Genomic DNA, 21,783 nt, shown 5'->3' on the forward strand with positions numbered 1-21,783 from the left:
CCCTCAGTTCCAAGTCAAGTCATTGTCCTTCAGTCTAGTTGTGGAGTGTGCAGCTCAGCTCCAAGTCCAGTCGCCGTTTTCAATCTAGTTGCAGGGGGTAAGGGGGGGGGGCGCAGCCCACTATCCCATGAGGGAATTGAACCAGCAACCCTGTTACGAGCTCACGCTCTAACAAGCTGAGCCATCCAGTCGCCCCACAATTCATTTTTGCAGTTTTGATTTTGTTCCCCGCAACTTTACTCATTTTGTTTATTAGTTCTAACAGTTTTTTATCTTTATAATCTTTAGAAATTTTCTACATACAAAATCATGTCATCTGTGAACCAAAATAATTTTGCTTTTCTTTTCTAGTTGGATGCCTTTTATTTCTTTTTCTTGCCTAATTGCTCTGGCTAAGACTTCCAATACTTTGTTGAATAGAAATGTTGAGAGTGGGCATCCTTTTGTTCCTACTTTTAAAAGGAAAGGCATTCACTTTTTCACCATTGACTGATGTCAGCTGTAGGTCTTTCATATATGGCTTTTATTATGTTGAGTAAGTTTCTTCTGTTTCTAGTTTGTTGAGTGTTTTTATCATGAGTGTTGAATCTTGTCAAATGCTTTCCTGCATCAGTGATGATAATGTGGTTTTTGTCTATCATTCTGTTAATGTGGTATATTATGTTAGTTAATTTTTGTATCTTGAACCATTGCATTACAGAAATAAATTCTATGGTCATGGTATATAATCCTTTTAATGTGGTCTTAAATTTTGTTTGCTAGTATTTTGTTGAAGATTTTTGCATCAATATTTACAAAGGCTATTAGTTTGTAGCTTTCCTGTGGTGTATTTTGGCTTTGGTATCAGGGTAATGCTGGCTTCATAGAATGAATGCACTGGAAGTTTACACTCCTCATTAACTGAATTTTTTTCTTTTCATTTTTTTCCTTGGTTATTTCAAGGGTTTGTGAATTTTGTTGATCTTTAAAAAAAAACACAACTCTTCGTTTGATATTTTTTTTTGTATTGTTTTTTTATTTTATTAGTCTGCTGTAATCTTTATTATTTCCCTCCTGCTAGTTTTAGATTCCGTTTGTTTGTTTTTTCTAGTTCCTTGAGGTGTAAAGTTAGGTTGTTAATTGAAGATCTTCTTTTTTAATATATGCATTTGTAGCTGTAAACTTTACTCCAGCATTGCTTTTACTGCATCCCGTAAGTTTTAGTATGTTATGTATTTTGGTATGTTTGGTATTTTGTTTTCACTTGTCTCAGGTATTTGGTAATTTCCCTTGTGTCCTCCTCTTTGACCCACTGGTTGTTTACCAGTGCATTGTTTAATTTCTACATATTTGTGGATTTTCCAGTTTTCCTTTTTCTTTTTAAAGTTAAAAATTCCTTAGTTTTTTACTGCCTGTATCACTACCAGAATTTATAGGGCAATATACCTGATGTAACGAAAAGAAAAAGACAAAGCTACAGCAGAGAAAAGACCTGAGGATGTACACCTGTTTGACACTACATTGCATTACTCAATAGCTGCGCTTTCTGCAGGCTGGGGCTATGACGGTCCTGAACAAGAAGGGTTTCCTGTTTAAGCTGCAGTAGCTTTTCTGACTATGGATCATCGTTCCTTCTGTGGCAGATTTTTACAGTTCCTCTAGTGCATTTGGGGTGACTGTCTCAAAGTACCCTGCAGCTTTACTGACAACGCCTCGCTGTCTCCTGCTAAGAACTGTAGCCCTTTTCTGATGAGTTTTTAGAATCTTCCGCTACCCTTTCCACCACTTCCACCACCACATCCATAGGGACCACCATAGGGACTGCCCGAGCTTCTTCCACCAAAACTGCCCCCCTCCATGGGTCCATAATTTGATTGCTGTCCTCCACTGTAATATCCAAAATCATTGTAGTTCCCACCACCACCATAGTTACCGCCGAATTTCCCCCTTCATTGTAACCGTCATATCCTCTACCACCACCGCCATATACACCTCCTTGGTCTCCATATCCTGGCCCTCCAACACCACCATAACCTCCTCTACTGCTACAGCTACCCTGTTTCCCCGAAAATAAGACCTAGCCGGGCAATCAGCTCTAAGGCGTCTTTTGGAGCAAAAATTAATGTAAGACCCGGTACATTATATTATATTATGTTATATTATGTTATACCCAGTCTTACATTATAGTAAAATAAGACTGGGTCTTATATTAATTTTTGCTTCGAAAGACACATCAAAGCTGATTGTCCGACCAGGTCTTACTTTTGGGGAAACACAGTAGGACCACCGCCATAATTGACACCATCACTTCCAAATCCGTTCTATTCACCATCCTCTATAACTACCTCTGCTGCCACCTCCACCACCATAGCCTTCTCTTCCAGCAAAGTTTCCACTGTGGCCAAAGTTACCCCCACTGCCTCCGAAGTTCCCTCCACGACCCGTAAAGTTGCCAGATCGACCTCCACAACCTCTTTGCGATCCAGTGGACTGCATTTCTTGTTTAGAAATAACCTTTTTCTCTTCACAGTTATGCCCATTAATAGTGTGGTATTTCTGAACAACAATTTTTATCAGTTGTATCATGATCATCAAAAGTTACAAAAGCAAATCCTCTTTTTTCCCCACTCTGCCTGTCTTCCTTAACTTCTATGGTTTCAATCTCACCATACTTTTCAAAGTAGTCTCTCAAATTATATTCTTCTGTATCTTTTGAGTTTTCAAAATTGAAATGAAAAGAAAATAATTTTCCATAAATACTTAAGGTGTGTCCTAAATGTTGGTCTTTATATATTTTTCTGGGCTTTTACTCTGCCCACCATAAAGTGAGGTTGGAGGAGAAGGCTTTTGATTATAGTTTCTTTAAAAAAATTTATACTGCTTTTAGTTTGTTCAAAGTTTACCTGAGAATCAAATCAATAGTAGAGATCACAATGGAACAGGTTATTCTCTGAATTGTGGAGGAAGTGATTCCTAAAGGGTTTAGAAGAAATATCATTTCCCGCTGGGGACAGGAGTTTTACAGAGAAGATGATATTTCAAATCAGTTATTATCATCTCTGTACTTTTGAAGGAAGGTAAGGTGTGACTGGAGGAGAGGAAGATGCCTGATTATTTAAACACAGTTGTTCTGAATTATACATATAGAATTGGGTACAAGTGAGAACTGCCCCAGCTCCCTGCTCCTGTCTTAGTCAGAGCAGCTCTTTCTTTTTCTGTTTTAAGTACCAAAGATTACTTCAGATTTCTTTTTACAAGATTTCTGTGATGAAGATGGGTAAAAAGAAAAATGTTTCTGAACCTGCTCTGATACACCCCAGATGGCAAGCAATTGCAATTAGAATAGAAAAGTCTTTGTTTACTTAAAATTCAGGAAGATTTGATGATTGGGTTCTGGGTGTTATGTTGTAAAATGACATTGTCTTTGGAGTGGAGAAACTAGGAGCAATCAAGTAATGGTGACCGCGTAGACATACCCACTGTAAGGGGTGGGTCACTGAAGACAGCAGTATTGGGAAGGAAATCGGATTGATGTGAAACAAAGGAGTAATCTCATTGTTTCCCTGGATGACGGTCTGTCAAGCCTAGTTCACCAGAAGGCTCATGTCCCCCAGGGAAGAGCCTGAAAGAGGTGGGCTGTGTATTTTGGCCACTAGGGGGATACTCAGTTGTGGGGCAAAGAGTAACTTGTCCAGTCACACTATGAGCCAGAAAGTATAAACATGTTGGCTTAATGTTGTTAATTGGTATAAGGTCAGCTTCAGGTGACAAGATGCCTTCACTCAGAATACAAAAATAATTTGTCTCTTAGTCAGAGTTTTATCTAATTTGTCTTAGATGGATTTTCAGCTGGAAAATGGCATTCAACTTAAAATACTGGCTGTAGGAAATAAACCTTAATATATATGTACTGTACATTTTGGAGATTATACTGTCACTTTTAAAATATGGTTTTAATTCTTGTAAAGATATACAAATGGCTTTAGTCAAATATTCTGTAATCCTCACACCCCATACTAGGTAATCTCTTCCAACGTTTTTTTTTCAATTGATAAATAATCGACATATAATATTGTATAAGTTTAAGGTATACAACAATGACTTGATTTATGTACATATCGTGAACTGATATCACAATAAGATTACTTAATATCCATCACCTCACATAGTTACAAATATTTTTCCTTGTGATGAGAACTTTAAGATTTACTTTCTTAGCAACTTTCAAATTATAAGACAGTATATTAACTATAATCGTCACGTTGTGTAATCTACATGCATCCCTAGAATTTATCTTTCTTTCAACGTTTTAAACATTATTTTGGCATTTAATTCCATATCTTTAAATAACATAATTATATTGTTACGTCTTAATAATTTAGTTTGAGGGCTACTCTCTAGGCTTCCTGGAATAGAAGAAGAGGATTTAGTTATTTCACTCTTCACCTGCCACATGCCTGTCTTCTGACCTATAAATGGTTTTGACAAAAGAGTCATGTAGTCTACTTACTTGTCAGTAATAGCTGGATGACCTTGGGGAAGTCATTTAACATCTGTTCATCTCAGTTTTCTCATCTGTAAAATACGTATATAAATAGTACCTACCTCATAGCGTTAAGAGGTAACATAACGTATGACAGTTAAGTTCGCAAACTCATTCTAGAAAAAGTGCTACTACATACCTCATTGCTTAATATCACTACGGTCACCTTTGAAGTACTCCCCTTGGGAAGCTATGAGTGTGTGTATATATATGGTGCCTCCAAAAATGTATACACGTTTTAAGAAAGGAAAACCTATTAAAATTGTAATACTCGATATATACTGATAACAAAAAATGAATACAAGTCACGTTTGACTTCTGCAATTACAAGAGGTGCTCAAAGTGGTTACCATCAGCGTCCAGACACTTCTGATTGCGGTGAACAACGGCTTGAGCAACGTTGACCAAAGTGTACATTTTTGGCACACTCAGTGTGTATGTATATGTATATGTATCAATAATGGGGAAAGCTATTAAATAGTAATTTTATGTGGAATACCTTAGTTTGTACCTAAAACAGGTACTTTTAAATGCAGTAAACTGTCATACAGGAATGCTTTTTATATATTGAGTGCTCAATTAATACTAATTGATTGCTTTTGGGAACTGTTAAGCTTTCTGTTTGTTGAAAGCTTTAAAATAGAAACAACCAAGTCTTACAGTTGTGAAATCACAGTAATTATTAGTTGCAGCATTTCTAGAGCTTAAAAAATAGACCTATATCCTCTTTATTTTTAATTTTTTTAATTTTTCACTTACAGTTGACATACATTATTGTATTAGTTTCAAGTGTACAACATGGTGATTAGTCATTTATATAACTTAGGAAGTGATGACCCTATAAATCTAGTACCCACCTGACAACATGCATAGTTATTACAATATCATTGACTGTATTCCTTATGCTATAATTTACATCCTCATGACTATTTTGTAACTATTGATTTGTACTTCTTAATCCCTTTCCCTTTTTCACCTATCCCCCAAACCCCCTTCCATCTATTAATAGCAACCATCAAAATGTTCTCTGTGTCTGAATTTGTTTCTGTTTTGTGTGTTCTTTTATTTTGTTCTTTAAATTCCACATATAAGTAAAATCATGTGGTATTTGTCTTTCTTTGTCTGACTTAGTCAACTTAGCACAAATACCCTCTAGTTCCATTCATGTTGCAGATGTCAAGATTTCATTTTTCTTACAGCTGAGTAATATTCCACTTTATATATGTACCAACTCTTTATCCATCCGTCCACTGATTGACCCCCAAGTTGCCTCCATATCTTGCCCATTGTAAACAGTGCTGCAGTGGACATACAGACGCACACGTCCCTTCAAAGTACTGTTTTGGGTTTCTTCAGATAATTACCCAGAAGTGGGATTACTAGGTCCTTTGTCTCTTGTCATAGCCTTTGTTTCAAAGTCTATTTTGTCTAGTATCAGTATTGCTACCCCTATTGTTGTTCCTGTTTACATTTTCATGAAATATCTTTTTCCATCCCTTTACTTTCTGTCTGTGTGTCTGTCTTACAATCTGAAATGAGTCTCTTGTAGGCAGTATAGATAAAGGCCTTGTTTTATCCATTCAACCCACCTATCTTTTGATTGAGGCATTTAATACATTTACACTGAAAGTAATTGTAATTACTTTCAATTACAAGTAATTGTAATTGTAATTGTAGTAGATATACAAGTAGTATATCTACTATAGATATGTAGTTATTGCCATTTTATTCATATTTTTGATGGTTTCTTTTTTTTCTTTTTGAAGAAGTCCCTTTAACATTTCTTATAATACTAGTTTGGTGGCGATGAACTCCTTTAGCTTTTTGTCTCGAAAGCTCTTTATCTGTCCTTCGATTCTAAATGGTAGCTTTGCTGGTAGAGTAATCTTGGTTGTAGTTTCCTGCTTTTCATCACTGAATATTTCCTGCCCATCATTTCTTGCCTGCAAAGTTTCTGTTGAGAAATCAGCTGACATTCTTATGGGAGCTTCCTTGTAGGTTACTGTTTTTCTCTTGCTGCCTTTAAGATTCTTTTTTTTGTCTTTAACCTTTGGCATTTTAACTAATGTCTTGGTTTTGATGTCTTTGTATTCATCTTGTTTGGGACGCTCTGCACTTCCTGGGCTTGTATGTCTACGAGGTATGATCAAACAAAATGGTGAATGTTTAAATAAAAAAAATGTATATTACAGTAAAAGACACATTGCCATTAATCCTCCTCAAAATACTCCCCCTTGCTTCAAGCACACTTATCCCACTGTTCTTGCCATTTTCTGAAGCAATTTTAGAAGTCCTCTCTCTAGTGTCTTCAATTGCGCTGTCATGGCTGCCTCCATGTCCTAAATCGACTCAAAACATTTGCCTTTCATGGCCATTTTGACTTTGGGGAAGAGCCAGAAGTCATATGGTGCCAGATCTGGTGAATAAGGTGATGAATATATAACATAATATTTTTATTTGACAGAAATTGCCATATATCAGAAGCGATGTGTGACACGGAGCGTTATCATGATGGAGGATGATTTACGGCACACTTTAAAACACACCTTCTGTCAACAGTAGCTCACACCCGACTGACTGTACCAACTAAGTTGACACTTGTCACACACTGTGACTAGGTTCAATGTGCCGCTTCTTGTATTGAAAATCCCTGCCTTTCCCTTTGATGGCATTTGGCAGCAACATTCGCTATACACACACACACACACACACACACACACACACACACACACAATATGTATATGTATATATTATATATATGTATTACGTATATATGTATATAATTTTATTTCATTTTACTTTATAAACTTTTGTTTATTTTAAGTGTGTTTTTCCAGGACCCATCAGCTCCAGGTCAAGTAGTTGTTTCAATCCAGTTATGGAGGGTGCAGCTCACAGTGGCCCATGCAGGGATCGAACTGGCAATGTTGTTGTTAAGAGCACCGTCCTCTAACCACCTGAGCTACTGGACACTCACGAAAGAGGACGTCCAGAACTGCTTCAGAAAGTGGCAAGAATGATGGGATAAGTGTGTTCAAAGAGAGGGAGAGTATTTTGAGGGAGATTAATGGCAATGCATTTTTTACAGTAATAATTTTTTTTTTTTAATTTAAACATTCACCATAGTTTTTGATCACATGTCGTATTTCCTTTGCCAGGTTGGGGCAGTTTTCATCATTAGTTTTTCAAATAGGTTTTCAATTCCTTGCTCTCTCTTTTCCTTGTAGTCCTATGATGCAAATGTTGGTATACTTGATGTTGTTCCAAGGCCCCTTAAACTGTCTTTTTTAAAATTTTAATTAATTTTAATTAATTTTTTAAAGTTCTTTTTTCTTTTTGCTGTTCTGATTGGGTGTTTTCTGCTATTATATATTGTAAATTGCTGATTCAATTCTTTGCTTCATCTATTCTGTTGATTCTAATGTTCTTTGCTTCAGTTGTATTCTTCATTTCTGACTGGTTCTTTTTTATGTTTTCTATCTCCATTTTTATGTTTTGTGTCTTTTTGTCGAAGTTCTCTCTGAGATCATTGAGCATGATTATAATCAGTGTTTTGAATTCTGCATCTGGTAGATTGCTTGTCTACATTTTTTTTTTTTAAGCTTTGTTCTGTTCTTTTATTTGGGACATTTTTCTTTGTCTCCCCATTTTGACAGCCTCCCTGTGTTTGTTTCTGTATGTTAGGTAGGGCTGCTGTGTCTCCTGGTAGTAGTAGAGTGGCCTTATGTAGTAGGTGTCCTGTGGGGCCCATTGGTGCAGTGTTCCTGATCATATGAGCTTCGTACTCCAGGTGTGTCCCTTGTGTGTATTGTGTGTGCCCTCCTGCTGTAGTTGAGCCTTGGTTGCTGTTTGCACGTCAATGGGAGAGATTCACCCTCGGGCTTGGTTGTGAGGAGTGGCCATGACTACAGTGGAGGAGCTGTTATGCAGGGTCTGAGCCTACAAAGAGTGCTGGCCCTGAGACCTCCTGGGGAGGGGCCGTGCCATAGGTCAAGTTCAGCAGACTGCCTTGCCCAGTGCCACCTGGCATGAGCCCCAAAGCAATTCACAAATGGTCGCCAACTGTGCTGGGCTTGGCGGTACCTGGGAGAGGCCAAGTCATGGGCCAAGGCCGGCTGCCACTGATGCCAGGCTTGAGGCTGCTCAGCAAGAGGTATGGGGCATAATGAAGCCAGATGCTGCTTGTTTGGGATTTGTGAACCTTTAAGAGATTTTTAGGAAACTCCTCAGCATGAGTCTAGACAGGCTGTTTGTATGGAAAAGTTACTGGAAGCAGCTTGGTTGGGCCCGCATATTGGGTGAGACTCTATCAAGGAGTCACCAACGCAGGGCAAACAGTGTTAGCCAGGTTGATGAAAACTCAGATATGGCAATCACTTGTGTCTGCAGGCCAGGAGGAGGGGAAGGCTCAACAAAGATATATTGCCTTCCGCCAGCACTTCTGTCTGGGAGAAAGCTGCCCCTCCGACAAAGCTGCCCAGCTAGCTCTCATCCTGAAGCCAGACAATTCAGAGTTCTTCCCCATATGTCCCTGCTGCCTTTCCAGCTGCTGGAGCTCAGAGTGAGTCAGCAAGTAAGTCTACGTGCTGGCCCTTTTAGAGGAACCCTGGGACTCCAGTAGTTTTTTGTCTGATTCAACCACAATCTCCACTGGTTTTCACAGCCAGAAGTTGTGGGGACTTCTCTTTCTGGCACTGGAACCCTGGGCAGGGGAGCCTGGTGTGGGGCTGGGACCCTTCACTCCTTCCAAGGGGACCTCTGCAGTTGAGGTAATCTCTCCAGATGTTTAAATGCCACACGTGGATGTAGGACCAGACCCTTCAGTGTCTCTGTCACTCCTTCCAGTCTCAAGGTGGCTTCTTCTGTATGGCCTTAGTTGCAGGACTTATGTTCAGCTAGACTTCAGCGATTTTCAATCGTGGTTGTTCTGTAGTTTAGTTGTAATTTTGATGTGGTGAGTGGAAGCACACATAACATTTATCTACTCCTCCATCTTGACTGCAACTCCCCCACACCTGTATCCTCTTAAAAGGGAATTTTCCTGAACTTAAATGTCACCCTATTCCTTCCTCTTCCTTGTGTCTCGTAGGTCTTCTAGAATAGGTAGGTAGTTTTTGTTTTATTTTGCTCTCTTTATTCGAAAATGGGGAAGAAAGTGTTCACTTGTAACCTACCAGGAGGGATTGAAAGACCGTGCTGTATAACATTCTGGCAATGTCTGCTCATTGTTATTATTTAGAGGTTGCATTTTTAAAACATAAAAGTGGTAATCTAGAGGAGTGACATGCTTAGCACTTAAAGGTTTCAGTAGTACGATTTATAAGTTCATGAGTTCCTTCTGTTTATGTAAGTCCTTTCTGGGAGCTGCTTGTGCATCAGGATGGTTACATTCTATTTCGTATAGTTTTCATGCTGAGTATGTGTTTTATTATAGTATTTGGCGGGGAGGTTACAAAAGGTAATACATGTTAGTTTCAGAGAACTTAAAGTGAGGGGCATCTGCCTCTTCCCTACCCCCAGTTTATCTCTTAATTTCTCAGGATTGTTAACAGTTTGCTATGTATCCCCAGGAGTTTTCAAGGTACATGGTACATCTCTTAATCTACTCATTAATCAACAGAATTCGATAAAAAACATTCTATTTTCTTGTCTATGCTTGACAACATGGTTTACTATAGTGTCTAATAAAGAAATTATTACTGCCGAAAAATTACTGAGAATTACCATACAATAATATAAGCTGTGTGAATAAAAATGTTTAATCTTTTGTAGAATGTTTATTAAGTGATAAATATGATTATGCTTGAGACCAGTCCTATGTTTCTCCCTTTGACTTTATCATTTTGACAATTCTTATTATGTACTTATAAATCTTTACATATTTTTCATTTTATATTATTAAAAATTTAAGTTAAAAGTTTTTATTTAGCCCTTTCTCATAAATGTTTTCTTATATCTTCATCTCATCTGCTTCCTCCCCTCTCCCCTATATGGTGCTAGATTGTTTTTGTTTTTCTTTATGTTTACTGGTTTATTAGAAAGGATACAACTCAGAGACAGCCAAATGGAAGAGATGGCGTAGGGCAAGGTCCTGGGGGCAGGGGCAGTGCAGACCTGTGTCTTACCCCTTTACTGAGCTGTTGCTTCTTCAGAGCACTGCCCTGTGAGCCTTCAGCTGTATGGAAAGAAAGTGGACTTTGGAGCCGGAGAGCCCTATGTTTAACTTCCAGCTCTGCCACCTAACACCATTTGAATTATTAGATTATGTAACCCTACCCTGCTTAAGGTTTCCCTGTCTATAAAACAATATTAATATCCTGTTCCTATGATTAGTGTGAAGTCTGAATGGGACAGTACACATGTAAGGTGTCTGATATTCAAAAAGGCTCTCTCAACAAACGGTAGTTCCCACTAGCAAATGTTGAATGGAGGCATGACAAGCTGTTATCTGTAATGGAAGATGATATGCTGCTAACCCAGCCTGATGGAAACCTTCCTCTATAGATACTCACCACCTGGTCCTTTTTACTCAAGAACATGACAGGGCTATTTTTATTTTTGAGACAAGACTCTGAAGCAGAAGTAATGGCTTCCTCCCTATTATGTATGGGGAGTGTTAGATAATAAAGGTTTGTAGTATTAATAATAATACTTGGTAGTAATAGTGAAATACTAGCAGGTAGACAGGAAAGGGAAGAAATCAGCAAGAAAACTGAATTAAAATAGCCAGCAATACTTATCAGGAGACATAAAATGACCACAACTTTGTAAAACAAATATTACCAAGTTACATTATGCAGCATATAAAATAATAATCTACTATAGTCAGCTAGTTTATTTCAGGGAAGTAGAAATCATTAAATAATAGAAAAAGCTATTACTATAATACATCAACTCATTATATCAAATACAAAAAAATACAATTGCTTCTGTAGATGATTAAAATGTATTTGTAAGATTCAACAGTAGTCCCTAGTATTATTTTAAGAGTAGAAACAGAAAAAACAATATTTTCTTAATATAAGAAAAAGTGTAAGATGCCTCCAATTTTATTCTTTTTCAAAATTGTTTTAGCTGTTCTAGTTCATTTGTCTTTTCATATAAATTTTAGAATCATTTTTTCTGTATCTAAATTAATAACTTTTGGGATTTTCATTGGAATTGCTTACTTGTTCTGTTAAATTTATATTTAATTTTGGGAGAGGTGATTATATATGCCATTGTTTTGTGTAATTTTTCACAGTGTATAGAAATACAGTAGATTTCTGTGTGTTGATACTGTATTTGTGACCTTGCTAAACCGATCTTTTAGATCTGGGAGTTTTTTTTTCCCTTAGTATTTTTATATAAATAATTATGTCAGTTTTATCCCTTTCCAGTCTTCATACGTTTTATGTTTTGTTGCCTAGTTAAATTATAAGACTTGCAGTGTGATGTGAAAACAGCAATGTTGGGTGGACATCCTTGTCTCGTTCCTTAGCTTGTGGAGAAAGCATTTTGTTTTTGCACGTTAAATACGATACAATCTGGAGACTTTGTAGATGGTCTTTATCAAGTTAAGGAAATTCTCTTTTAGCTTACTGAAAGCGTTTACCGCAAATGGGTGTTGATTTTTGTTTCCACCTATATTGTGGACTTTTCTCTTTCTGCTTTCACTTCTGTCACTTTTTGCTTCATGCGTTTTGAAGCTCTGCTGTTGATATGTGCAGTTTAGACTGTTAGACTGTCATCTTAGTTAATTGGCTTTTTTCTAGCATTATGTAATTTTTCTCTTTACTCTTAGCAATGTTCGTTGTTATCACATAGGTCCCTGAGGCTCTGTCCATTTTTTAAAAATCTTTTCTGTGTTTGAATAGTATAACTTGATATTTTAGTTCATTGAATCCTTGTCATCTCTGTTATGCTATTGAGTCTATCTAGTTTTTTAAGTTTAGCTATTGTAGTTTTCAATTTAAAAATTTTCTTTTTTTATATCTATTTTTGCGAAGATTTTTTCCCCATTGTTTTAAGACTATTCTTGATTACTTATTGGAGCATTTTGATAATAGCTGCTTTCAAGTCTGTCAGTTAATGGCAACATTGTTAATGCCAGCATTGTTGTGTGCAGTTGACTCACTTCCCTTGTGAGTTGAAGTTTTCTTGGTTCTTTATATGCCAATTAATTTTAGACTGTATCTTGGAGATTTTGAATTATAATGAGATCTTGAGTCTTGTTTAAGTCCTGTGCGGAACGTTGATATTTTTATTTCAGCAGGCTACTCCTCTGGTTGGATTTAGTCTGCAAGTTCTAACCTGCCTTTGGGCTGTGGTTCCAATGTTGTTCCACTTTTGAAAGGCTTTGCGGTGCTATTCAGACCTGTCCTAGTGCTTGGTCTGAGACCTGGCTAATCTGTTAGTTGTGTTCTCACAAGCACGTAATTTTGTATTATAAGCAACTTGATGGGTCACTTTCTGGAGTTTCTCCTCGGTACTTTCTGGTTCATTAGGAGTCCTCTTTTTGGGACCTGTGGGCAGAAAGAAAACTGGGGTCCAGTTACTTGTCTGCTGCACACTTCCAGGACGGTGCCTGTGTCGGGCCAAATGCCAGGAGGACACAGAGAAAAAAGCATGGGATTCGGCCCCACCCTTTCTGGACCACAGCTTCGCTGAGAAGAGAGGAAAATACCTCATTCTAAGAATTTTTGTGTCCTACACGCCTGGGGTGTGAGAGGAGAGAAAAGTGAAAAGAAGGTGGATGGACATCTGTACTATTTGAGCACTAGGAGTTCCCTTTCCTTCCATGAGCCAGAATTTGGGGTTTCTCCTGGAGCGCTCTTGTGTTTGTGCCCTGCTGGTCACTTCCGTGTTGATTGGGTGGTGGTGGATGGGGACGGTAAACTCATTACTAGTTCAGTGGTATTTCAAATTTTGGTCTTCCCTAATCTGCCTGCTACTATTCCGTGTTCAGAGTCTTCAAATAGCTGCTCCCTGCATTCTTTTCGGGTTTTATAGTTTTTATAGACAAAGTCTGTGAACCTGTGACTTTTGTCTTCTTTGCAGTGTGGCTGCTAAGTATCTGTACTCATTCATTCATGTATTTATTTATTTAGAAAAAGCTTGGCTTCCTGAGGGTTGCCATTGTATCTGCGTAGCTTAGTATTCTGTTAAAGTTTGGTTCACAGGTTATGCTCCAAAACCTTGAGCCTCTTTTGTTCTCTGTGATGGTCTGTGTGTTGCCCGGGGAATGCATTTGAACTTCCATTTCTGCTGGGCTCCTGCATCCCCTTTCCCCAGTTTGCAGCTTTGTGGCCAATGATTCAAGGAAGGTACAATGTCCGCAGTAATCACTAGCTGCTCAATGTCATAAGTTTTCATAAGCCAAGAATTTGTGCCGGGGTTGACACACACATGTTAAAGACAAATATTTAGGTGCATCTTCTCAAATTTAAGTTTTAAATTGCTTTTAAAAATAATAAAGTTGATGATAATTAGAATTGAGCACTTACTATCGGCCACATATTTTACACAGTTGTTTCCTCTACATTATAGTTTAGGAAAGAGGAACTTGGAAATATGAAGGTTTTTTCCCTCAGTGTCTTACAGCTAACAAGTGACCAAGCTAAGACACAAGTCTGAGTTCAAAGTCCATGATTTTAGCCACTGCCCTAAATTTAATTTTGAAATTGAATGTTTTAGAAAACCGGGTTGGTTTTGAGTTGTCCCTACTTATAAACTCTTGATGAATTATGAATTATCCTTAGTAATACATAGGCAATGTGTTTTTTGTAGTATGAAAAAATTAGGCAAAGATATTCATTGTTTGTAACATTTTAAATGCTGCTTTTACCTCTCCTCTCTGATGGTTCCTTCCCACTCCCTTTCTTGGTGTAAATTGGTATGTAAACTTCTGTGTTCTTCTAAATGAACCAGTTGGGATAGCGGTGTTATTTTGTTTAAGGGAATACGTGTCAGCTTTTGTGAGGATGAAAAAGATGTTGGGTGATGCTAAAGTATTTTGTTCACATAACCTATTTAGAAAAGTTTCATAAATGGATGGTTTCAGGTTGCTAACTATATAAAGGAAGATCTTGCTTTGCAGTTTTGATTTGCATGAATTTAGTTACCACAGTTCAGTTAAACAAAACCAGTTTCCCAACTACACGGAGTGATTACATAAAGTACAAACTTCACTGCTAGCTTTTCAGTCCTTAGACCACTTGGTAAATCACAGATGTGTATCTTGATCAGTGACCAGTCATTCCACATCCACAGCCTGTCAGTGATTGGTCACTGTGCATCTGCCACTCAGTTCTTCAGCAGACAGCAGAGCCTGTAGTTGTGTTGCTTTCTTGTTTCCCAGCGATAAACTTAACATTTTACAAAAATGGATAATCAAATGTTAGGAATTGGCCAACAAAGATAAAAGTCCAGCAAACAAATGGTAAGTGACAATGCTGGAAATAAATTCGAAATCCTACATGAGTGGAGTTGTAGAAGTATTACCCGACCGAGGGAATGTTGACATTGTCCACCAGGCTAGAGCGTCTGGGTATAGAGCCAGAGAAGCTCTGTGAGGCAAAGGACATAAATGAGGAAACTGGTGATGACAAGAATGACAGTATCTAAGGGGAAGTGATACCAAACAAAACACGTTACATTCAAGGAACTCTCACAGGTATTGAAAGTACAAAGGGTTACATTTGGAAGCTGTTCCAAACCTAGAGAGGAGTGTGCAAGTTGGCCAAGCACGCTCACGTTTCATAGGTTATACGCGGGAAGGAGGCAAGCATTGTTCAAACTAGTCTTGATACATTTTTAAACAAATAAAGCACTCAAATTCTCAATATTTCTAATGTTTTAAATTACAGTATACTAAACATATATGAGGTGGTTTTTTTTTTCCTTCAGTTCCCTGTATGTAATATTTATAAATGACAGTAAGGGAGTTTTTAATGTTTTGACAAAAAATTTCTCATTGACCAATTATACTTTTTTATATTGATTATGAAGATTGTTTTTTATGGTTACAGCTTGCATGGTCATTTTCATTGTTCTACACTATTACACAAAACAAGGATTGCCTTATTAAAAACCAGTTTTATGGAATTCTTCAAGACCATTCTGTGCATTATTAGGAAAAGGAGTTTAATTTTTGGTTTATGCATGGAGATCAGGGATGCCACGAACTCATATGTTTATCCATTTGTTCTTTGGTTTAAAACCCTTTAGTGGCTTTCTGTTGTTATTAGACCAGAATCCTTAACATGATCTGGCCGCTCCCTGTATCTTTAGCTCTTGTCTTCCACCTCTTCGCATAGTACTGTGGAGTCCTCATGACTTAAACTGTGTAGTTAATTGTGTCATTAGCTATGTAGTATTGGTCCAGAAGGGCCTATATGTTCACTACTGAATGCCCAGCACCTAGCAAAGTCCTGTGGTCATAACATGAATTCCATATTTGTATGAATGAATGAGTAAATGGAATTGTATGCACATGTTTATTTGTGCATGGATGTGTTTTCTTTGGAGAGGAATGATTGCTTTCCCAAGATCTTCAAAGGATTCAACGGTCTAAAAAAGTTAAGTATCACACTACAGGAATTGATACCGTGAAATGGATACTCAACCTAGAGGGTATCATTAAACATTAAAGACGTTTAATGTTAAATGCAGTGTAGAACTGCATTTGAATATCTGGACATATAAGGTATTAATTATGTATGACCATGAGCAAGATTTTAAAATTAGTACATTGCCTGCAAAACAAAAATTCATTTTTAAAAACGTTATTTGTGATAGGTTATATTAACATAATAGCATTAAAAAAATCTGTCGATTATTACGTAAGATATGACAGCAGAATGAAGTACCTGTTGAGTGGAAAATTGGCTACTTTGCAAATTTCATGTAATGTAAAACTGTACGTTTCTTTCAGTTTTAAAGTTCTGTGTTTTCCTTCTAAAATTACTTGTTGAGTTTATTAGATGCTAATTCATTCATATTATAAACTTCTTTAAAGGGTTTTTTTTTTAGCTGTGGGCATATATATGCTTTAAAAATATTTTTTATCATATTGAATCTTAACTCACAATATGGAAATTTAAATGTTTCTCTATTGATTTTATGTTTACTGTCTCAACATCATAGAGGCAAAATGTCCATAATTAAAAGTGTTTTGTAACTTTTTAGTTGGTTATTCAAATTATTTCACATACCAAGTCAAATGCTTCTAATTTATAATCTCCTCCCTCTCCTATTTCCCATTTTTTTAAACAGTTTCCTTTGGTCACTTACTGATTCATCCCGTTTCTTCCACAATTACATAGAAGTGCTCTCAATACTTAAATACATTTGTCATTTAATCAATTTTATCTTGGTATGTCTCTCTTGGGATTTTCTGACCTGCAGCCAGAATTTCTGATTCTGGGCTTCATAGCAATCATCCTTATATCTCTCTTCACGCATCATCCTGCGGATTCCCTTTACTTCTCTCTGTCTTGCCTGTATCACATCTTCCTCTTTCTTGATTTATTCTCATTTTTTACATCTCCTGTAGTAATCTCTCTAGTAGCTTCCTGAGAAAGATTGTGTGGGAGGTAAATTTTTGAGATTTTGCATGTCTGAAAATTTCTTACTATACCCTGACATTTGATTTTCAGTTTTGCTGGGTATAGAATTCTAGTTTGGAAATCGTTTTCTCAGAATTTTTATGTTATGGCTCCATTTTCTTTTAGTTGCCAGTGCTGTTGAAAGTCTGATGCGACTGGGATTTATAATCTTTTGCATATTATGTGTCCCCCCCCCCCCCCCCCGGCTTCTCCATAAGCTTATTGGATCTTCTCTTATTCCTGGCATTCTGAAATTTCAAATTATGCCTTGGGCTAGTTGATTTTCATTTTGAGGGGGCCTTTTTTGTTTGGAAACTCCTGTATTTCAGTTATGAAAAACTTTGTTAATTCTTTGATATCTCCTGCCCATTTACTTTATGAAACTTTAATTATTCAGTAGTCAGACTACCGTTGTTTCCCTGAAAATAAGACTGGGTCTAATATCATATTTCTCCGAAAAGTAAGATCGAGTTTTATATTAATTTTTGTTCCAAAAGATGCATTAGGGTGTATTTTCAGGGGATGTCTTATTTTTTCATCTACAATAATCTCCATTTATGCAAACACAGTCATGTCATCTTCTGGAACATCGTCATAACGTACTAAATGCGTCTGTCTGGCTGACGATCTTAACTGGGGCTTATTTTTGGGGAAACACGGTAGTTAGTTTTGGTGTTTCGAAAATGCCATCTCTTTATTTTCAGCATTTTATTATTTTGCTCAACTTTGGGGGAGGTTTTCGTCACTTTTCCTTTATTTTGAGATATTTATTTGTACTGTCATGTTAAAATTTCTTCAAACTTGTAATCTCTTTCATAATTATAAAATGGAATGGAATGATAGGCTTGTAGAGCTGAAGAATATCTAAAAGGTCATTTATGTTAACCCTGTTCTATAACTCCAGAAGTTGCTTCTATGTTGTTTTTGACTTTTTTTTTTCTTTTTTCTTTTCCATTTTTCATGGTCGTCTTTACATTCTAATTTCAGTGATGGCAGGAAAAGGGATAGCCAGGCTGAGGGTACAAACTGTGCTGGTGGTTGCCTAACAATTGGAGTAGTTTAGGATTTTGGATGAGGGGATTTATGTGCCAGACCAAGAATCTGTCCTGAATTTTTTCAGGGAAGACTCTTCATAGTGGTGCTGCAGTGTTGGCTGTCTCAGTACCTAGGAGATGTGTGCAGAGTTCTTCATCTGTACATAGTTCTCATTGGGCAGGCGGACAGTCCAGGGGTTTATTCTAAGCTGGCATAATGAAAATGCGTTGAAAATTGTACCAAGTGTTGGTATGCAGATGCTTTGTCTGGTGTCAAGGAAACAGTAGAGTTAAGGCCTTGAAGTAAAGAAGAGCCAGTGGTGTGCCTGCCATGCTGCTGTGGTGGGATTTGGCCTCTGGCCTGGCAGACTCTTAAACTGGGGTTCTAGGACCTACTCCTTCCCCATCCCGAATCTTTTCCTTGTGGACAGTCTGACTGCCTTAAAATCTTTGCCATAGGCTAGACTGGATGAAGGAAAAACAACTGAAACTCCAGTCCACTCTTGCTGAGGAATGTGATAAGGAATAGCTCGGATAGGGGAGGAAGAGAAGAAGCTGAAGTTACTGAGTGAAGTGAAGTTTCTTAAAATGAGTCATGCTTTTGTTCACCCCTTTAAAATTATCACAAATAATTGTGTGTTGACTCCATAAACAAGTACATGCAAGTAGAAAAAGTTTCAAAAAGACTGTAATGAGTGCTTCTCCCTGTTTTAGTTGTAGTAAATGTAAGATTCTGGTGTGCCTTGATATCTTGTCAGTTACTGTATTGGTTTCCTGGGGCTGCTATAACAGTTCACCACAAAGTGAGTGAGTCCAGAATGAGTTTCCTGGAGCCGAAATCAAGGTCACCGCAGGGCTGTGCTCCCTCCAGAGGCTCCACGGCATCACTCCAGTGTCTGCCCAGAGTCATTGGGACCAGGCCTCTGGAGGTGTGCTTGTTGCTTTGTGATCACAAGACAGCTGCTTCTCCTCAGGCGACATCGCCCGGTTTGAAGCCAGGAAAGGGCAAAGCGTAGGAAATAGGTGCCTGCTTTCTAAGAAGCTTTCCAGGAGCTCTCCCTAACAACCGGGCTTACATTCTGTTGGCCAGACTAGATCCCATGACCACCCATGTCATTAGGAGGCTGGGCATGTTTTTAGCAGGGCACAGTACAACTCCACTGTAGCAGGAGTCTGTTGGTGTGAAGGAAAGGGGGGAAGGCTGTGGAGTGCGCCGCTTGCAGTCTGTCCTAGAAGGTAATGAAATCAACTTACATTCCCATCTAGAACTAGAAGAAGCTTTTGTATATATAACATTAATCTTCGTTGATCGTCCAACATATGTTGAGAAAACCCGTTCAGTGCCAGGCCTAGTGATAAGCGCTGGATGTCACGGGCTCCCACACAGGACACTTGCTGGGTGCTAGACACTTGGTTAACCACTCCATGTAGGTTATTTACATTGTCTCCTGTAATCTGCCGTGTTATCTTCTGGAGATGGCAGCCCCACTTTATAGGTGAGACAACTGAGGATCCATGAAAATGGTTAGTAATATCATTTTCTAGATTTAAACATAAAATTTTAGAGCTTATAATGGTACAGCTAATACATGATAGAGCTTCCTCACACCTGTGTTTTCTGGTTCCAAGTTTGGTGCTGCGTTGACACTTTGAATAGAGTATACACATTCCCCACACCCACCCATCCAAACACTGTAAAGCAGTGACAGGGTGACCCGTAGTCAGGGAATGCTGGGTTAGAGTCTTAGTTCTGCCAGGTGTGGTTCTTTTATGTGATAGACAAATTATCACACTTTTTTTGTGCTTTAGGCTTGTCATTTGTAAAATGGGGATGATGCCAGCTGCCTTGCAGGGTTTGTGGGAGGATGAAATGAAATATAGACATACAGTGTACACATTCAGTAAACGGTAACTTCGTTACTCTTATGGTTGGTTGTCTTCGTATTATGGAGCAGCATTGACTTCTTACTCTGTAGTACCGTGGGTGTGGTAATACTGAAGACATCACTTATTCCTGTTTTAGTTCTTGGGATTTTTCGATTAAACATAATACCCCTTTCTTGTGACAGAATAGATAAATACTTATTTTTCTACCAATTCCCTATAACTCTGGGTAGGGAGGAACCAGTCTTTTTGCCAGTTATGAGTGGTTTTTGCAGTTTGACAACAGGTAGGAATAACTCTATTTTCCCTCCTGTATTAGGTTTTCTATAGCTGCCATAGCAAATTACCACAAATTTGGTGGCTTTAAGCAACGCAGATTTATTATCTTCCAGTTCTGTAGGTCAGAAGTCTGACACAGGTCTCAGGGCTAAAGTCAGGTGTTGGCAGGTCGGCTTTCCTTTCTGGAGGCCCTGGGGAGAATCTGTTACTTGCCTTCCCAGTTTGTAGAGACTGATGCGTGGCTCCCGGACCCCTTCCCCCACCTTCAAAGCCAATAATGGAATATCTCTGTGACCCTGCTTCCATTGTTACATCTTTCTCTGACTCCTTCTGCCTCCCGCTTTTACCTTTTAAGGACACTTGTGATTACATTGAGCCCATTTGGATAAAATAAATTAATTTCCCCAGCTCAAGGTCAGCTGATTAGCAACTTTAATACCCTGTTACCTTAGTTGTAACCTAACATGTTCTCAGGTCTTGAGAATTAGGACATGGACATCTTTCGGGTGCCATCATTCTGCCCACCACATCTCTCATCCTCCCCAGAAGACCGTCCCCAGTTTTAGCTTCAAATAATGAAACAGTTCTTAATGTTCTGGGTACTTGTGCATACATTTGAAGTCTGTTGACGTAGATTGTAGTAGGAGGAAATAAGTATAACTTGGGTTTTCTTGACTTAACTGTTGCCAGCTGTGAGGATACAAGGAGTAGAGAGGAAATAGTGAAGTTCCTGGCTCTGGGGGGAGAAACTGCCGTCTCAGAGGCCCCTGGTAAACCTTCAGGGAGAATAGCCTTCGCTACCCGTTTCATTACCACACCGTCCTAGGGATGTTTTATTTTTTGTTTTTTTCTTAGCTTTTCTCTTATTCATGACTTAGTCTTTTATGTTTGCAAAGTCAAAACATTTGTAGGAATTTGTAAATTTTCTTAGTATTTGTAATGATTTACGGAAATCCCCCCTTTACTCACGGGGATATGTTCTAAGACCTCTAGTGGACGCCCAGGACCAACCAAACCCTATAAATACTATGTATCTTCCTATGATCACATACATACCTGTGATAAAGTTTCTGGCTTCTCTTTGGCATATTGGGATTGCCAGCATCACTCTTGTGCCTTGGGGCCATTGTTAAGTAAAATAAGGAACACAGGCCCTGCGATACAGCAGCAGTCAGTCTGATAACAGATGGCTACTAAGTCATTCATGGGTGGGCAGTGTATGCAGTGGATATGCTGGACAAAGGCGTGATTCATGTCCCAGGCGGGATTGGGAGAGATTTCATCACACTCCTCAGAACACAGTGCAATTTAAAAGTTATAAAATCTTTATTTCTGGAATTTTTCATTTAATATTTTGGGCGACAATTGATTGCAGGTAACTGAAACCACATAAAGTGAAACTGTGATAAGGGGGAGAACTACTGTATTTGAATAATTTTAAATTCTTTGAAGGAGAGACTCTAAAAATCAAGGTATA

At 38.1% G+C, this 21,783-nt stretch overlaps 1 protein-coding gene and 1 pseudogene across 3 annotated transcripts in view; one reads left to right on the forward strand and one right to left on the reverse strand.

The window, feature by feature from the left end:
* METAP1 (methionyl aminopeptidase 1) overlaps window positions 1–21,783 on the forward strand; it is a 62,271-nt gene that overhangs the window by 12,267 nt on the left and 28,221 nt on the right. The window lies entirely within an intron of this gene.
* Window positions 1,737–21,433, reverse strand: LOC308495942 (annotated as a pseudogene). Its single transcript has 5 exons — window positions 21,363–21,433; window positions 19,220–19,372; window positions 12,931–13,088; window positions 2,256–2,688; window positions 1,737–2,029 (listed from the first exon to the last, which is right to left on the reverse strand). The product of its transcript is annotated as an uncharacterized misc_RNA (transcript).

This window comes from Rhinolophus hipposideros (assembly GCF_964194185.1).
Source record: "Rhinolophus hipposideros genome assembly, chromosome: 1".
Taxonomy (NCBI): Eukaryota; Metazoa; Chordata; class Mammalia; order Chiroptera; family Rhinolophidae; genus Rhinolophus; species Rhinolophus hipposideros.